Genomic DNA, 18,280 nt, shown 5'->3' on the forward strand with positions numbered 1-18,280 from the left:
AGCGTCGGGGTGAGTCGGTAAGCCGTCAACCTACTTGGTTCCCGTTCTAATTGCACTAAGTGCCGTAATTGTTGGATAAGGCTCCTTAATTCTAATTGCTCCTTCAACCGAGATCATGTTGTAAAAGTGCTTGCATGAGCCAAAAATTAAATCCAAGAGACACAAATGTGGTAGTAATAATAATTCTTTTTATTGGCCTGGCAGAGAGGAAGAGAACAGAGCTTTAAAAACTTCAAAGTTCTGACCAAAAAAAAAAAAAAAAAATCAGAATTGGAGGAACTTATATATATTCTTTGCCCCATTATTAGACCAATATTTGCTAAGTACCATCATTGCAAATTAAGGGTTTGACAACACTTTTTTTCTAGCCTGCGGGAAACTTACACCGTCCACGTTGCCACACTAATTTAAGATTTCTGTCACAGACTACATAACACAGCCCTGAACATACTCCCTCAGAACCCTTAATCGCCCCAGACTTATTGGTATTAGACCTCCTTTAAATACCAATATTTTAAGGCAGCTTTGACACTTGGTAGGGTTTGAGGTAATTTTTTTCCCCCCACTTAGCTAGCGAGAGAAGAAAGGTGGAATTTACTCAGCGTTAAGCTACAGAGACAAAATAAATAGGAATTCATAAAATAATAGGCCATTATACCGCACGGAAAAAGGGCACTACTGTATCTCAGCTCCACACCTCCGGGACGAGAGTGAAATATGAATTTCCAGTCTTTACTGTTTATCAAAAATAATGAGCACTTTCTTATTTTAGTCGACTTTATAGGCACTTCTGGGGAAAATATTATGTGAGGCTAGAGCAAGCTTCGTGTTGGAGGTCACTTTTCACTCTGAAATCATTTCCAAAGTGAATAAACCACAATGAACATTTTCCCCACGATCAGCCGAGTAAAAACTTCAAGCCAAAGCAAAATTGAAACGGTCACGCAGTAAAATGTCAGCAGTTTGCTGGAAACAGTTTAGCAACATGGGTGTGTTCCTGAAATAGAAACAATGAATACAGATTCTTGTTTCTATATGTATTTAATCCTTGTCTACCTCTCTCATCTTTCACAGTGTAAAAGTGAATTACGAAAAGGGGGAGGGTACAGCTCAGTGGCAGAGCGCGTGCTTAGCGTGCATGGGGTCCTGGGTTCAATCCCCAGTGCCGCCATTTACAAAAATAAATAAATACACTTAATTACCTCCCTCCAAAAAAAAAAAGAATTACAAAAGAGTTGCTAGATGAATCATGACATATTTTGGGGTCAGATTTTTGCTGTAAAATGTGTGTAAAAATAGTCTTGATGGAGTTAAAAAAATGAAATAGGAACAAACACTAATTTTTTTTTGTACATGTGCCAAGAACTGCAATTCTTTGACACTGAAGTAATACTATGAACATCCTGCAGTTATGTAAATGTCCCATCTATGTCAGTGTGCATCAGCTAACGTTCTTGTAAAATTACCTGCCTTCTGTTTATGATAACAATCTGGGATTTAAGTCTGGACGTGATAGGCGTTACACTTCATTAGTAAGCATGGAAAAGTGAAAATACTCATTAAAATCATACTGAAGAACAATACTGGACAGTTTAGCTTTTTGTCTTAAAACCATTTTTTTTTCTTATTTAACAACCGCAGAGGACAGCATTTATGGACGTGATTATAACATTGCTATTTTTTCTTGCATGATGGCTTTTTTATTTCAATTTCTTGATAGGAATATTAACCACTCACTCCTTCATGTGGGATTTTTGAAAGCACATTTTTCTGGCAACAGTATGTATCTATCATCTAACAAAAGTCTGGATGACACATAGTAATGACATTTCTTGCTGTGGACGCTGTGTTGAAGGGGCACCAGCGCGGCACGCAGACTCCCGTTTAGAGGTGCGCGTGATCCAGAGCCATGAAGAATTTTGTAAAATACTTCAAAGAAATATACAAACAGATATACAATACGAACCACAGGATTATCATAAAGGAAAGAGAGAGGAGATAAACAGAGAAGACTGGATTGTAAATTCTTGACTGTTATTTACATTTCTTAACATCAATGAGTGCCTGGCATTGTACCATAAGTGTTTGTTGACTGAATGAATAAAAGAATCCCAACAGTAGATTTTGAGGGAGCGAGACTTATGGAACAAGAGGTAGGTGTCCTGTCTACCCCCACCCCAGGGCGCAGAGAGAGCTGAGCAGAGAAGGGGCTGGTGGAGGAGGGGCCCCTCTAAGTTCTACCTGTCCCCCCGCCCCCAAGGCTTTACCCCCAAGGCAAGGCAGACAAATAGCACACTTCTAAAAAGCCAAACTTTAGAGTGGTCATTGTTTTAAACCATGAAAGTCTCTGCACTAGTGTCCCTTTGTGGTACAGAAAGCAGGACCACCTCTCACCACCAACCTCGGAAGAGATGCAGTTTTTATTTAGTTCACTTCCCTGTTGGCATAGGAATTTCTTCTGCAGCATCCTTACCATGGAGCTAATGAGCAAATTACTTGTGACTGTAGAATGTTCAGATGTAAGGTTTTGCTTTGTCATCTCACAATCCAGGAAGGTGAGCGCCTTGGAAGAAGATGCTCAGGGTCTGAGATGGCGGTCCACTGTGGAAATCACTCACCTCTGGGATCGCCTGTATTTACATGGCCTCGTCTGCTCTACGTGTCCAAGCAGAACATTACTAATTGTCATCCCCTCAACCTCCTGCAAATGCAAATATCTGTAATGGAATTTGGAAAACTGCATTTACTAATTGTTTTTTTCTGTCTGCTAGTAATTCAGAAGATTCCTTCCAACTCCACCTGCTCCCATCAGTTCCAACGTGAACCCGAATTTAGACAGCTGGACCACCTAGTGCCCACAGTCCAGAGCAAAAATCTTTCTGGCTTTAGTTTACAAAAGTTGAAGCCATAAGGAGAAGAGAGAAGGTGTGAGGGGTGGTTACAAAGCTTAAAGATTTGGAGAATGAGGGACTTTTACTCCCACACCAGAGAACATTTCTCAGGATGGAGTATGGGAGGGAGGTGAGAAGGAAGTGCTGAGAAGAGAACTTGGTGGTCCTGGGAGAGAAGCCCTGGCCCCAGACCTGGCTAGACCCATTGGGACTGGTAAACATTCCAGATGGATCTGTGGGCTTTGAAAGCAATGGGGACTTGGAGCTCCCAGAGGTGGCAGGATTTAGAAGGGGGTAGACTGCCCAGTGGATCTGGTAGAGACATACAGGATGGTGGGCAGCTTCCCCAAGATTCCCAAGGGACAGGCTGACCAATATGGCAGCACATGGTGAGGGAGCCCAGGGCAGAGAGGCCGTGTGGATGGGGGTGGGTGGTGGCACGTGAGCACCTGCATGGACTGATGAATGTGGCTGACGGGCATCACGGAGCATGCTCAGTAGACACCTGGCATCAAAGAGCAAATGGTACCCACTTCCCAGGCCTTGGCACTACGGACTCACCTAGACCTTGACCCTGGGAAACAATGGGTGGTTACCCCATTGACTGAGATTTGGTTTATGCCACCCAGACAGAACGGGGAAGCAAAACATATATGGTGCTAAGTTACAGCATGGAAAACATTCAGAAGGTTCTACTGCTCGTCAGCTGTGAATCTGTAGACTGTAACTGACACCATCTACACATCATTAGCGTTTCTAAAACTATGCAACTGGCAAAACAAATGAAAAAATACTCAGCTGCTCCCTCCAAAAAAACCCCAAACAGATCTAGAAACGCAAAGGGGTATGAGGCATGGGATGAACGTTCTGTTTCCTCTCCCCTGACCCCTGACCCCAGCCCCCACCCCTTCCAGCTGGCACATGGGCACTGATTCTGTTCCACACAGATGAGAGCTGTTGATGAGTATTTTTCAAGCTTTTAGATAATAATCGGGCAACTTCATCTGAGCTTGGAAAAAAAGAAAATTCTGCTTTCACCAGGTTAATTTTTGTATTAAGATTTTATCCTTCTTTGAAACAAACTATGGCGCTGACAGAGTTCCCCCATCATGAGCACCTCAGCAGTAAAAAAGCATCTTCGCAGAACCTTGACCGGAAGTTTTGCAGATTTTTGTTTCGACATGACCCGAGTGGCTCCAATGACGCAGGACGGTGCCGAAGTCCCAGGAGAGCACACAGGCTGGGTTCATCCAGCGAGGGGCCGTTCAGGGCTGGCCAGCGACTGAGAAGCTGTGTTAAGGTCAGATAACCCATGGGCTCTGGTTCAAAAGACAATCGAAAGCAAGCTGAAATCACAGTGCAGAGATCGTTTCTCCCAGCTGCTGGATTTTATCTTTTCTTGGAAGAACTTACTATACCTTTAATCCTTGGATTCTGGGAGAGCTTGAAAATGAAAAAAAGATAACATGAGACTGCAGACTGATTTGGTTTACAGTTAGAGCAATGAAAGGAGTTTTCGTTCATTTCCTTTTGGAGAAACAATACGTCTACCAATGTAGATACTGATTTTGAAGGAATTCTGCGAACATATGGCAGGTAAATTACTTGTGATAGATTTTACAATTAATGGTTAAAAGCAAGAATCATTTTCATTTATGAAACAAGAATTTTTGAAAATAATTGGATCACTGACAGTGGAGGACTTCCTACTCTCATTATAATGTTTCTCTTCTATTATCACCCACGGCACTGCAATAAAATTAAATTAAAAATTCAGTTCTTCAGTTGCACTAAACGTATTTCAAGTGCTAGGAAGCCATGTCTGGCCAGAGGATATTGTTTGGATAATACAGATATGGAACATGTCCATCACTGCAGAAAGGGCTTGTGGGCAGTGCTGCTGTCCAGCTAACAGTGACATGTCAGGAGGAGGGAAAATCTGAAATATTACTGCCACGGTTTCATTCTTTATCTGCTGTGTAAACACAAAACTTCTGTTAAGAGCATGTTTATAGTAACACCTTGGTTAATACCCTACTAATTTTCCAGTTCTCGCTGACTAGCTAACTGACCCATTGAATGAAATTTTCCCCTTGATTTTAATGTTATAGGAAACGAACAACTAAAATAAAATAGTGGTTTATTCTACTGATTTGGAGTAAGACGGACTCTGAGAGTGTCCGTTTATAAAAACTAAAATCTGGTTGACATAATTATTCTTATCTCAGTCTCAGCCTACAGATCCCAACCACATCTCTCAGGAAGAAAACACATTGAATTCTGTTCCCCAAGTATTTGTTTGTTTATTTAAGCATTTATTTCCTCTGTGCTTAAAAAGAATTTGTGACGGCACCGTCATAAATACTTATGCGTACTCAGTATATTCCAAGTGTCTTCTTACACATTTTATAATTCATCCCAAGCGCCCTGCTATGCTTGTGTAAGGAACGCTGAGGGCAGACTTATTCGGAGTTTCACACTGAGTCAGATGAGGGAATCAGTCGGTTTTTAAAGACCAATCTTTAGGTTCCTAATCTCTACCTTTTCCTGTGTTTACTTTTGAAATCCAGTTTTGCTGAAAGTTGTGGAATAGTAACTTACCCTAAGGAAGTGAGTCAGTGTCACCACGAAACAAGAGGACTAAACTCTGTGGACAGTGATGCCCAGTGAGTTTCTACATTGTAGAACTGGGTGGGGAGGCAGAGAAACTGAGTGGGTCTTTCTGGAGGAAAAGCTGTACGGATCCTGGGAATCCAAATAGACTCTTAAATTGAAGGTGACTTCTTGAAGATGGGTTAGAAAAAGATGCAGTTTTTCAGTGACAGAAGAGTCCATCCCTAAGGTGATGCCAATGTCTGTCCCTCCACTTGTGCGAGCAGGGGGTTCTTCTTTCTGCAGGTGTGGTTCAGTCGCAGATCTAAGTCAGAGCTTTCTGAAAGGAGATGCTCTGTTGTTCCTCTGAGTGCAAGATAAATGAACTTTTCACGTCTTTGATTAAATGCACGTTCACCACTTTGGATTTTGAAAACATACATTCAAAACACAGTAAGCAGCATGTAAATAGGCATTCGTTCCAGAAGTTGCTCCATACTTACACAGAAGAAGTCTGTCCACATTTCCCGATGGTACCCACTCTCTTTCAAAACCCCTTTCTGATGCCTGCTAGTTCTCCCTTCCCTAGGGCCAAGAGGGTAAAACGAGAATTTGACAAAAGTTAAATATGGCTAAAGTTTTCTCTCAAACATAGTTTTTATGATAATAAAAGAAAAACCAGGACTCATTATATTGATGCCTTTGGCTTGCTGATTTTATGAGCGAGGAGATTTTTCTCGCCATCAGTGGCAGTTTTCTTTTGTAATCCAGCTGTAACACGTATTGTCATATGCAACTACTTCATTCAAATTTGTTTGTATAAAATTTTCTAGACAGGCTATATAAAAGCAGTAGGAGAAAATTACTTACTCGATATATCCTCTGAAATACACTTCAAAGTCTAGAATAAAAATAAAACCTCATAAGAAGAATTAATATTTTACTATGTGGGATGCCCCTGGAAATTCTTAATAGCATTTTAATAACAGAAGTTACGCATCTTTTAGTGAACAGACATTTCGTCAAAAGCTTTTTCCTAAAATGATGTTTTTGTGTATATTTAATGATTAAACCACTATGCCTCGAGCGATGCATTTGTGGAAGATTCAATGGTAAAAATTTTGCACTTGGAACTGCGCTAATCCTTAGAAATTGGTATATTATTTTTATTACTGTGATTTATTAATATCTACTCCTGGGCCTGATTCTTTAGCATAAAATGAGGTATACATTTATTATGGTACTCAGTACATATTCCATGTAGTAGGCACCCTTCCAAGTCATTTTAGATTTATTATTTCATTTAATTCTCTAGTAAACGTTGTTGTTATTCACCCATTTTACAGACAAGCCAAGGTCTAAAGAGGTGGTTATTTGCCCAAAGGTTCTCAGCTAAAAAGCGTCAATGGTGAGAGCCAAACCCAGAGTATCTGGCTCAAGAGCCTTTGGTCCAAACCACTGTGTTATTGAGGTCAGAGCATCCTTGTTAGACCAGGAAGGAAAAAGAGACTTAGGAAAATTAAGCAACTTGTCCGAAAGAGGGTGCATGTTGGAAGAACTCCACGTGAGTCAGTCTAAGTCCACATCCAGCTCGTTTTGCTACATCACAGCTGGACCGGCAAATCAGATGTAGCAGAGAAAAGACTGTAGAATTAGAAGTGAAGGAGAACGGAGACAAGACAGGAAAGGACCTGCCTGCTGGGTCCGTGTTTGTTTCACTAAGTGTACCTAAAGCTGCTGCATGGACGGAGACGTCAGTTTGCCTTTCTTTTGAGTGATGCTGAGAACATTGCAGAAGCAAGCATCCTTTCTCCTCTTGCATAGGTTTGGTTGTTTTTTTAACCAAAGTAGGAAACTGGTGCGGTTCAAAAGAATGTTGGGGGCCCATAATTGCTGTTGTGAATTTTGCGTGAGTGAACACGGGGTCTTATGTTCCAGCTGGCGTGCGGGAAGCCTCGGAGGCCCGGGGGCTTGGCAGAACATTGGTGAGCTCGCGCTATCTGTCCCTCGGATGCCTAGTGTCGCCTTCAGTTGAGGCTGAACCTGCTGCTGGGAACACAGCGTCTGAAAATCACGTGACTACAAGCGGAGGGAAAGAGATTTGAAAGGAAAACTCCCTTTTTATGGGAGAACGTGTCCCCGCAATTCTCCTGCTGGAAATGTGAGGAAGGCGGCTTTATCGTCCAGGCTAATGGTGCGGTAGTTAAAGCTGAAGAGGGAAGGGTCACACGTGTTGAGTTTTACAATAAATGTTGATGAGAAGGACCTCGCAGGGGAGAGCGGGTCGTTGTGATAATTTTACGTGTTCAATGGCTGAAGAAGATGGTTTCTGACAGTCGGGCTTTACAACAATTTGGATGGTTGTTCCCATATTTTTCATTCTTGGGGGGAGGAAGGACAAAGGGGCACACGTGGTAGGAACAGAGGAGAAGTTCCTGGGAAGCGGGGAACGCGGGGCCCAGGGGTGGCACGGAGACGAGGGCAGGACTGCGCAGCGGAGAAGAGGTCCAGACCTACTTCCAGAAAACGTGAAGAGAAACTTTGGCTTTCCCAAGGGCAATAGGCATCTAGTGGCTCTGCTAATTTTTTCGCTCTTCAATGATAGAGACTGAGGCAAAAGGAAGCAGTTTGTGAACACTACTATTTTGAACATAAAATAAGTATACTGTTTTATAAATGCTTAAAACATTTTCAGTGCTCGGGAGCTTTCTTACGGGGTTCTCACTGCATTAGGAATCAAGAAATATTTATTGTGTCCACTTGGTGGGGAGCAGTGTACTGGTTCTTTGGGGGGAGACTGAAGAGATATGACGGGGGCGGGGGGTTTGGGAAGCAGTGGTGGGGGAAGACCCTCCCATGGGAAACAAATAGAAGAAGGAGTAACGCCAGATAGCTTCTTTTAATGGTATAGACATTAACATCAAAAAGTCTAGACAAAAAGGCAGGTTTCCTGGAGGAAATGAGACTGAAGCTAGATCTTTTTTTTTCAATTTTAAAATTTTAGTTATTTTTAAAATTCTGTTTTTTATTGAAGTATAATTGATTTAGAGGGTTAGTTTCAGGTGTACAACAAAGTGATTCAGTTATACATATATAGGCATATATATATCTTTTCAGATTCTTTTCCACTATATGTTATTACAAAAAATTGAGTATAGTTCCCTGTGCTATATAGTAGGTCTTTGTTGTTTATCTATTTTATATATAGTAAGGTGTATCTGCTAATCCCTAACTCCTAATTTATCCCTCCCCTCCCCTTTCCCCTTTGGTAACCATAGTTATTTTTCTATGTTCATGAGTCTATTTTTAGTTTGTAAATAAGATTTGTATCAATTGTTCCTTAGAGTCTACATATAAGTAGTATCATACGATATTTGAATTTCTCTGTCTGACTTACTTCACTTAATATGATAATCTCTAGGTCATCCATGTTGCTATAAATGGTATTATTTTGTTCTTTTTTATGGCTGAGTAGTGTTCCACTGTATAAATATACCACATCTTCTTTATCCAGTCATCTGTCAATGGACATTTAGGTTGTTTCCATGTCTTGGCTGTTGTAAACTGTGCTGCTATGAACACTGGGGTGCAGGTGCTGAAGCTAGATTTTGATGGATGGGTGAAGAAGGAAGATGGGCAAAGGAGAGGTCCTTGAGGTAGAGGAGCTAGGGATGGGGTCTTGGAGACCTGGAGAGCATGCAAGATTCATGGAGCAGCAGGGGGCTGGCTCTCGGTACAGTTGGAAAAAACGGAAGAGGGGAGGGTCTGAGGCTGTTTAATGAGAATGAAGCTCCCTATTATAGTCCAGCCTTGTTCTGAGTCCCTTGAGGGACCATGGAAATGACCAGTGATTCAGAATGACAAAGAATGAGGGGGACAGCCCCTTTTCATTCAGGGCACTCATCTCAGCTAATTTTTCATCGACGGAGAAGTGAGTAGTCGACCCTTCGACACTTCCTGTACCTACAGGTGGTTAGTTTCCTTTGTTAGTCCACCATCCATGCTTAATTGAAACACAGTATTTTGAAATTTTTACTTACGGTTGAAAAGTTTCTCAGTGGTTTGGAAACTGGGGTCATCCTGGATTTCTCTCAGATTTTCCCTCCTTATTAGTTTGTATAAATATTGATTCACCCTAGAAATGAGTTATGGGTAGGAGGGAACCCTTCTCCCTCCTTTTTTTTTTTTCTGCCCGATAGAACGCAGCATTCCAGAAAAACCTCATTTCCGGTGATGAATGGCTGTTGGCGTACAGAAATCTGACGTGTGGTTGAGGAGAAGGAATACAGCTGACATGAGAAAAGTTTGAGAAGGAAACCATAATCCCCTTTCAAATTCGCTGCTTATTAGAGGAGCTAAAATGATTAAGCAGCTGGAGGTTTTGATGTATGAGGAAAGATTAAAAGAATTACATGTGTGTAGGTTGGCCGGAGAGCTAAGGAGGATACGTGCATGTGTGTGGGGCGGGGGCCTGAGAGCTGTTTGCAGATAATTGAAGGTATAAGCCCCAATGAGGGAGCGGGATTGCGGAGGTGGTCTTTAGGGGATTATCTCAGGGTAATGAATGAACTGAAGAAAAGGGGGAAAAATGGTTTAATCAGGAAGACTTTCATAATGGGTGAGACTTAAGAGGCCATAAAAGAATCTCGCAGGAGGGGTGGTGACATTCCCATCCCTTGAGTCATCTGCAGGAGGCCCATGAAGAGCTGGGAGTGCACCGGGCCGCCCTGTGGGGAACCGGGCTGGTGAGCAAGAGCGTGCTCTGTCTTGATGTTTCAAAGCTCAGTTCCGAGGATGAATCAATTGGTAAACAGTAAACTGGGAAACTCCCCAGGAACGGAGTCTGTCTCATCTCACTGATAATTTTCTTCAAGTCAGAGAGACGTGCCCCACACCTCTTCCTCCTCCGATTTCCACATATTGTCCTTGACGTTATATCATTTCTTAAGGGACGTCTCCCATTTCTAATGGGAGAGGGATTTAAAGACAGGGTAAGCAGCATGTGATGCAGCCAGTGGCGATGTTAACAGCCCTTCCTGCCCCGCAGCCCCTCTCCCCAACACGCCTGCTCTCTGTCACGTTCGGGGGCCCTGTGTGGGGTTCCTCGTGGTTCCTCGTGTTAATCAGTGTTTGGACCACGCTTCTCCTGGAAACGAACCTGATCAAGGCTAGCTTTCCTCCAGTACCACGACTAGGTGGAAGTTCTTTTAAACAGGACTAACGAAGATAAACAAATTTCTATTCTTCTTGACTTACCAGAATCTTTATGAATTTCTGACTCTTCACGAGAGGGATATTGAAACATCATGTTCTACAGGAAATCAATACAGGAATTACTACGAAATGCAGGATAAAACACAGTTTTCTGTTCCTACCTTTATTATTCAGCCTTGTTGTGGAAGATCAGAATTATGAAAAAATAAAATTGCAAGAATCAGGAAGAAAAAATATCAGATGAAAGCAGTTACACCTATAAAAATTCATGAGATCATCACAGGTAAAAAATACAAGACTTTGTTTATTCATCCTACAAATATTTATCATGTGCCTTTGGTGACCCTGGGGTTCTTCTCAAGTCAATGAATAAGAAAGGACAAGAACCCGGTCACCGAGAAGATTTCATTATAATGGCAAACTTTAAATCTTCTATCACATACTAGGTATCTGTATGTACATGATAAATATTGTAAGAGAAATCTTTGCATAAAGTTTCGTGCTTGCTTGTTTTCCGCTAAAAGCAGAAGCACCGAACTAAAAGAAGTTTTACATACTTTAGAGACTCCTGACATTGTTGAAATGATCTAAATTGATTTGATATTTTTCTTCTCCACTACGGTAAATGATTGTCTTAGCACCTTTTATTAATTTTTCTTTAATGTTTTCATCAGTCTGATATGCCACAGTCCATGGCATATAAAATATGTTATATATACTTTGATGCATACACATTCTATTTTACTAATCTGCCTATTCAACTTCCCATCTGAAGAAGCAGGTGACAGACATATTAATTAACTTTCCCAACCACTAGGACAAAAATGTGAATGGTCTAAATTATTGGGAGACACACATTCAAAACAAATTCAAATGAAGGAAGCAGACCACATAGTAAACAAAGGAGGCAATGGAACTTAGAGCAGAACAGGAGGTGAGACAGCAGAGATAGGACCCTCCAACGTGTACTGATAAATGTGAATGGGCGCTAAATCCACAGAAAGAAAAGATTCTGATTGAATCACCAAGCAAAACACAACTAGTGACTGCCACATGAAGTACACCTTTAAAAAATAATTTAGAACTGTTGACACAAAAAGAATAGGAAAAGAGACAATAAAGGAAGATACAAGCAGAAAGTGAAGGGGTTGTTATCCTTACATTGGACCAAAGTGAAATCAGATGAAAACAGATTAAATGAGATAATCAGGACAGTCTAGAAACAGGATGCACCAAGTTATTTTAACTAAGGAGAGTTGATGAATATCTCTGTCTGCCTGTTTCTTCACGCGGACGGGGGAATAGGCGGATTAATAAAGTAACCCGGAGAGTCAGCACTGAGGTCAAGCCGTCTGGCTTCCGAGCACCACCCCTAACCTCTATTGAACGCCGGGGCCTGGATTTTCCTTCCTTCTCTGACTCAGGATTGTGTAGTTGGCGGACTCTCCTGCTGGTTTAATGCCGTTGACGGTAGCAGTTACATCCAGAGTCAGTCACTTGCCACTGAACCAGAGACAGCCCCACTCAAAAAAAGTTCTTTAGCTGTTAAGGAATTTCATGCCCCTCTTCACAGGGACCTAGTGACCATTGTCTTTTCTTCTTGTTCTTTCTTTTCTTCTTCAGGCTGGCCGGAGACCTTGACGATGAATGCCCCCGTGTTGGCTATGCATGTGCCTCCAGCCCCACAGTGTTCATGCTCTGAGCGTTCACATCCCACAACCAGAAAGGCTGACCGAGATGCTTTTGCAGTGGAAGGCCTTGTCTTTCCTAACAGGGATTCTCACAACAGCTGTTAAATTACTTTTTCTTTTGTTCTGTAGTTGAGTTTTTCCCCCTTAGCTTTACTGAGGTATAGCTGACAAATAAAATGATATATATGTAAAATATACAACTTAAAGATTTGAGATATGTATACAAAGTGAAGTGCTCACCACAGTCAAGTTAATACAACTACCGCCACACACAGTTACCACCGTTTGTGTGTGTGATGAGATTCCTTAAGATCCACTCCCTTGGCCAATTTCTAGTGTGCAATGCAGTATTACTAATTATGCATTAATATGTTCATATACAAAGTATACATTAATATATTACATTAGATCTCCAGTGCTTATTTATCTTAGAACTGAAAGTTTTATCCTTCAACCAACCTCTCCCCATTTCTCCCACCCCTCAGCTCCTGGTCATCATTTTTTTTTTTAACTCTGTTTCTATGAGCTTGATTTTTTTTTTTTTGAGATTCTGGGAATAAGTGAGATCATACAGTATTTGTCTTTCTCTATCTGGTTTATTTCACTTGGCATAATGTCCTCCAAGTTCATCCATGCTTTTGTAAATGTCAGGATTTCCTCCTTTTTTAGTGCTGAATAATATTCTGTTGTGTTTACTATTTCTATCTCTCTGTCTCCCACATTTTCATTACCCATTCATCTGTATCTGGACACTTGGGTTGCTTCCATGTCTTGGTTATTATGGATAATGCTGCAATGTACCTGAGGGTGCGGGTATCTCTTGGAGATACTGATTTTAGTTTTCTTTAGATATTTCCCAGAAGTGGGATCTCTGGATTGTATGGTAGTTCTACATTAAATTTTATAACAGAAATGAAAATGATAGTTGAGTTTTGAAGGATCACTATAAATTATGGCAAATAATTTCATTCTCTCTTTTGCTTTTTAGCCCATGCTCATTAGCTGATCCTGTCTGTATATAAAATTTTGTTATTTTGTTCATCATAAATTTTTTGCACTCACTTTGATTTCTAAAAAAAAATACTTAGAAATATTATTTCTCTTATTTATTGAGTCTTTTTGGCATCCTCTGGAATTTTGCAGCCAAGGCAAGTGTCTCACTTACCTAATCCTGGTCCTGACCCTGCTCATTTATCAGGACAATCCCAAAAGAAAACAGAATCATACCACAGGGTTTCACAACACTTTTCTGATAGACATAATTAATTTTTATCTCATTTTTTTCCCTCATAGAGCTGAACTAGCCTGCCAGTTTTTTTTTATTATTACTTTCAGATCATTTTCAAAGCCTCTTAGATAACAGTTGGAAAGCAGTCTATTTTTTGATTTATTTGCCCATGTGTTAGGGACCAACGTTTGCTGACCGACAAAACGAGTTTCTGCTCATATTTTATGTCTGTTGCAGTGTATCGAGAAAGTGTCTGCAATTTGGGACACCCACAGAGCTCTGAAAAAAATCAGATAAGCTGGTACTGAATCTATCTGTAAATCTTCAAATAACAAAACGCTGACACACTTTTATGTTTTCAGATATTATCTCTCCCAGGAAAATGCTTTCCTATTTTATGCAAATGAGCAAATGATACTTTTTGAGAGATTATTATAGAAGAGTTTTGCATGTCTGCAGATCTCGAGTTATTTAGTGTAAGGGGAGGCAAAAAAGGAGGGCGGTTGTGATTAGTTTTGTGGGGGACAGTCCCTTAGTCCTGTCATTTAAACACTGTGAATATTTACCGATAGTCTTCTGGATCTGAAGAGAAAATTCTCATTAAACTATTGTAATTAAGCTTCTGGAGGCCTTACAGCACCAGATCTAACAGACAGGCAGGGTAGGAGGAATGGAGATTGAGCTGATGGCCAGTTTGAGGTCCAAAGGAAGGACACTTGGGGACTCGATTTTCTATGTATGAGTCACATACTTAAAAGAAAGAAGGGAGACTTTTAGTATAAGAAGGTCAAGGCAAAACATTTTTGTTGACTCTCTGCAGCCAGTAATTGCAGCTAGTGAGACGCCCAGGAGGGCAGGGAGCCCGGTGCTGCTGGAAAGTTCTTTGGTTCACCTCCAAGTGACCACTGGTGACCAGGGTCTCCTCACTGTGTTATTAATTCACCCTGGCAGACCTTCAGCGTTTTCACTACCTTGGCAGAACGTGGGCTTTTTTCTCCCAGTGTTCTGGGCTGACCTCCGACCCTGCCCTTGTCTCCGGGCCAGCACTCCACTGAAGTCAGGAAAACCATCACACTCAACCCTGCTGTTAATGGTTGGTGTTGCAACAGCCCGGGAACAGGGGTGCCTCACTTAGGTGATCTGATGTTTCTTTACCTTAAAAAATGCCATGCAAGGTCTGGTGCCCATTTTCTGTCCAGGAATAATGATCAGAATCCCTCGTTTCAGTTGATCCAATTTATTTGGAGTGAAAAAATTGGAGACTAACATACTATTGTAGCTTCCTCGTTAATCACCTGAAGAGGTTAGATTTGTGGTTTGTAAAGAACACAGGGCCAAAGAGTAAGAATCCGAGCACATTGAATTGTGCAGTCCCACCCTGACACATACACGTGACCTTTGTAACATCCCCAGACATCCTGTCCTTCAAAGTCAGCCTGAATTCTTGTACTATAGTCAATTTCATGTTTAGGAAAGAAGTATGGTTCAAAGACAGAACAGGAGATTTCGAGTCGTGTTAAGTCAACCTAAAAGTTAAGAGTTGGCATTTTGGAGCCATGTTGTTTCAGAGTAGGAACTTAGGTCCCCAAACCTCAGTTTCCCATCTATGAAGCAAAATTCACATATCTCCTTCAAAGGGTTGCTGTGATAATTAACTACGGGAAAATAGCGTATATTATGTGCAATTCCTGTCCGGTAGAAGGTACCCGACCGAGGTCACATTTCTCTTTCACGTACAATTCGCAGTAGTTTGAGTTGCACGTCTACTTGACAGGAGGCGGTTGGTCTGTTCCCATCCCTCGTTCTTTTCATGAACGTTTTGGGGGAATCAGGTAGGTCTGGGTGTTTGACAGACTCATTCATTCTAAGAGTTGTTTTCTGGGATCTGCTCTGCTTCCCCCTTGAGCCATTCCTGCCGTTCCAAGGAATCCCATGGGCTTCCCTCTGACTGCTTCTGTGTCCCCGCACGGGATACCTGGGGACATGACAGCAGCAGAACGCAGCCACCACTTTTAACAAGACATTAATTGGTGACTTGGGGAAACAGATGGAAATTCCAGCAATAAAAAAAAATCTGACACTAGCCACTAAAAGTGACTGTTCTCAGTTGCAGGAACGAGACTGAGTCCCACACAAGGCTCCCCTGTTGGAGTCTCTTTTTCTGAGTGTCCTCCAAGGGGCAGACCCTGAGCTCCCCTCTCTGTTCCTAACATACAGCCTCGTCACAGCGACCACTTTGTCCTCCTAGCTGGGCAGCCCTTGAGTGATTTCATCTATTTCAGATTTAGTCCTTCGCTCCTTGAGACCTTGAGATGGAAGAACATTCTCTCCTACCTCACCCCCACATCCTCAGTTCTGCTCTAAAATTTAACTGTACCTAGGGAGATGGACCATTGCGACCTCTCCTACGTCTGGGGGGTAGTTCTCTTATGCACCCCGCACAGTATGGAGCACGATTTAACCATAAGATTTCTAACAGAATATAATAATCTAAAGTCAGCGTTTGCCCCAAAGTCATCAATCTTTTCTCCAGCTCAGGGTGAACACTAGGCCTGTAATTTTCCTGCTAATTTTACCCACATCCCCCTCCCCATATATATTGCTAGAGATTGAACGTTTATATCCCCCCAAAATTCATTGGTTGAAACCTACCCCTCAAAGTGATGGTGCTGGGAGGTGAGCCTGTGCTGTCATGACCCCTGCTGTGTGAGGACCAGGGGTTCTCACCAGACACCAAGTTTGCTGGCGCTGTGATCTTGGACTTCTCAGCCTCCAGAACTGGGAGAAAGGGATATGTTTTGTTTACAAGCCGTCCGTGTATAGTGTTCTGTTATAGCTGCCTGAACAGACTCAGACAGAAACGTGCACACACAGATACTAATGCATGCACATATACATGCAAAGATACACATGGATCAGCACAGGGAATTCTGAATCGACACTTTAAGGAAATAAACATGTCTTTAAAATGGCAGTAATATGATAAATTTAAGGGGAAGACCACACTATGGTCATAGTTTTTTGTTTTTGTTTTCTCCCCCTGCTGCTTACAGAGGAATTAGCACCCACTAAGAAAATAATCAGCTTTTCCCTACTACATAGACTAGTTTAGCTTCTTAGGAAATGCATCTTCCCAAATCTTTTTTTTTCCCCTAGAAGACAACTTTTACTTAGCTTTTGTGTATATAAAATTCATTTTTATGGGTCGGTTTACCTAGGAAGAAAAGGAACAATTTTTATCTTTTTATTTAAAATAAAGTCCGTTTCTCCCAACAAAGAATGCAGCTTGAAACTTGTGATTGAGTTTTTCTGTTCTGTCCTCATCGACTGTTCAGATCCATTGAGTGACACAGGAATCAAGCTGTCGTATATTTAAGCTTATTGACGCACGCTGAGTGTTCAATAATATCAGTTTCCCTGTTTGATCTTTCAGAATTTTCCCTTCGGCTGTGCCAAATGTAATTCTCTAAAATTTCCCTTCATAGATCCCGTTTCTGTACCTGGGGAAGCTGTACCATTTCATACCCTTTAAGTTGCAGCTCTGCTCTATATTTGGTTTTTACAGCTGGACAAGGGAAGCACAGATTTAACCTTGTGTCTTAGTGAGTGTTGAGGTACAAAGTGTGCCGAGGAAATCACACACACACGCACACACACACGCCTACTTTCTGGGCATGATATCAAGTCCTGGGTTTTTTTATGTGCCTGTTTTCCTTGGATTGGGAAAGGAAACAAGGCATTCTGAAAATCAAGGGCTGCTGACCAGTTTGTTTTTTTTCTTCTTTTTTTTTTTTTGGAAAGGGGAATCTGTAATCCATGGTTGAAGCTTTATTTGGTGCATAAGCTGTTACATTTTTTTTCTCATTCAGAAAAGTGGACCAATCAAAGGCAAAATGATTTTCATTATTTCCCTGACTTTGCTTAGTAACTTCATTCTCCACCAGTGCTTGTCAGACAGAAAGTGGGACCTCATGCAGGGGGCCTTCCCCAGGAATCACATTCCAGCTAAAGATAGAATATTGGCTTTAGAACATCTCGTCACCCTACTTAACAAGACATCACTTCCTTGGGGTCCTCTGAGCCATCCACCCATCCATCTACCCTTCCATCCATCCAGGATGTTTAGAAGCAAAAGAAACGATCATTTGTGCATAATACAAAGAACAAACTTCCTGGTGTGATATTATTGAACAAAGTTATCACTTAAAATTTCTTCTGCTCCAAGCGCATCTGGACTTGGGCATTTTCAGAGCCCCTGGCTTCACCAAAGTCTCACTTACTTGAGGATGAATTTTTTGGGGTGACAATCAATACATATTTAGGATACTTCAAAATAAGGCTTGAGGAAAAATATAACTTTGGAAGAGTCACACACTGTTCAAACCAAGCCTTATTCTACTAAAATAAGTACAGACTATTGGATTTCAAGAAAGGGCAGACTGAAGTCAACTTTGTTGGTTGATTTCAAGCTACTAGTGGCATAAACATGAGCGCACTGAAGAGACACACATATTGACAATGAAAGTGAATGCCAATTTTCGTTATTCTTCTTTGACATTTTCTAATGGTAAACAGACCGTTGTCAATGATTACAAAGAAGGTTATAATCAAAATATGGCAACAACAATGAAATGTGTTGTCATGTTACAGTTGATTAGGTGAAA

Source organism: Vicugna pacos, chromosome 31 (assembly GCF_048564905.1).
Source record: "Vicugna pacos chromosome 31, VicPac4, whole genome shotgun sequence".
Classification (NCBI taxonomy): Eukaryota; Metazoa; Chordata; class Mammalia; order Artiodactyla; family Camelidae; genus Vicugna; species Vicugna pacos.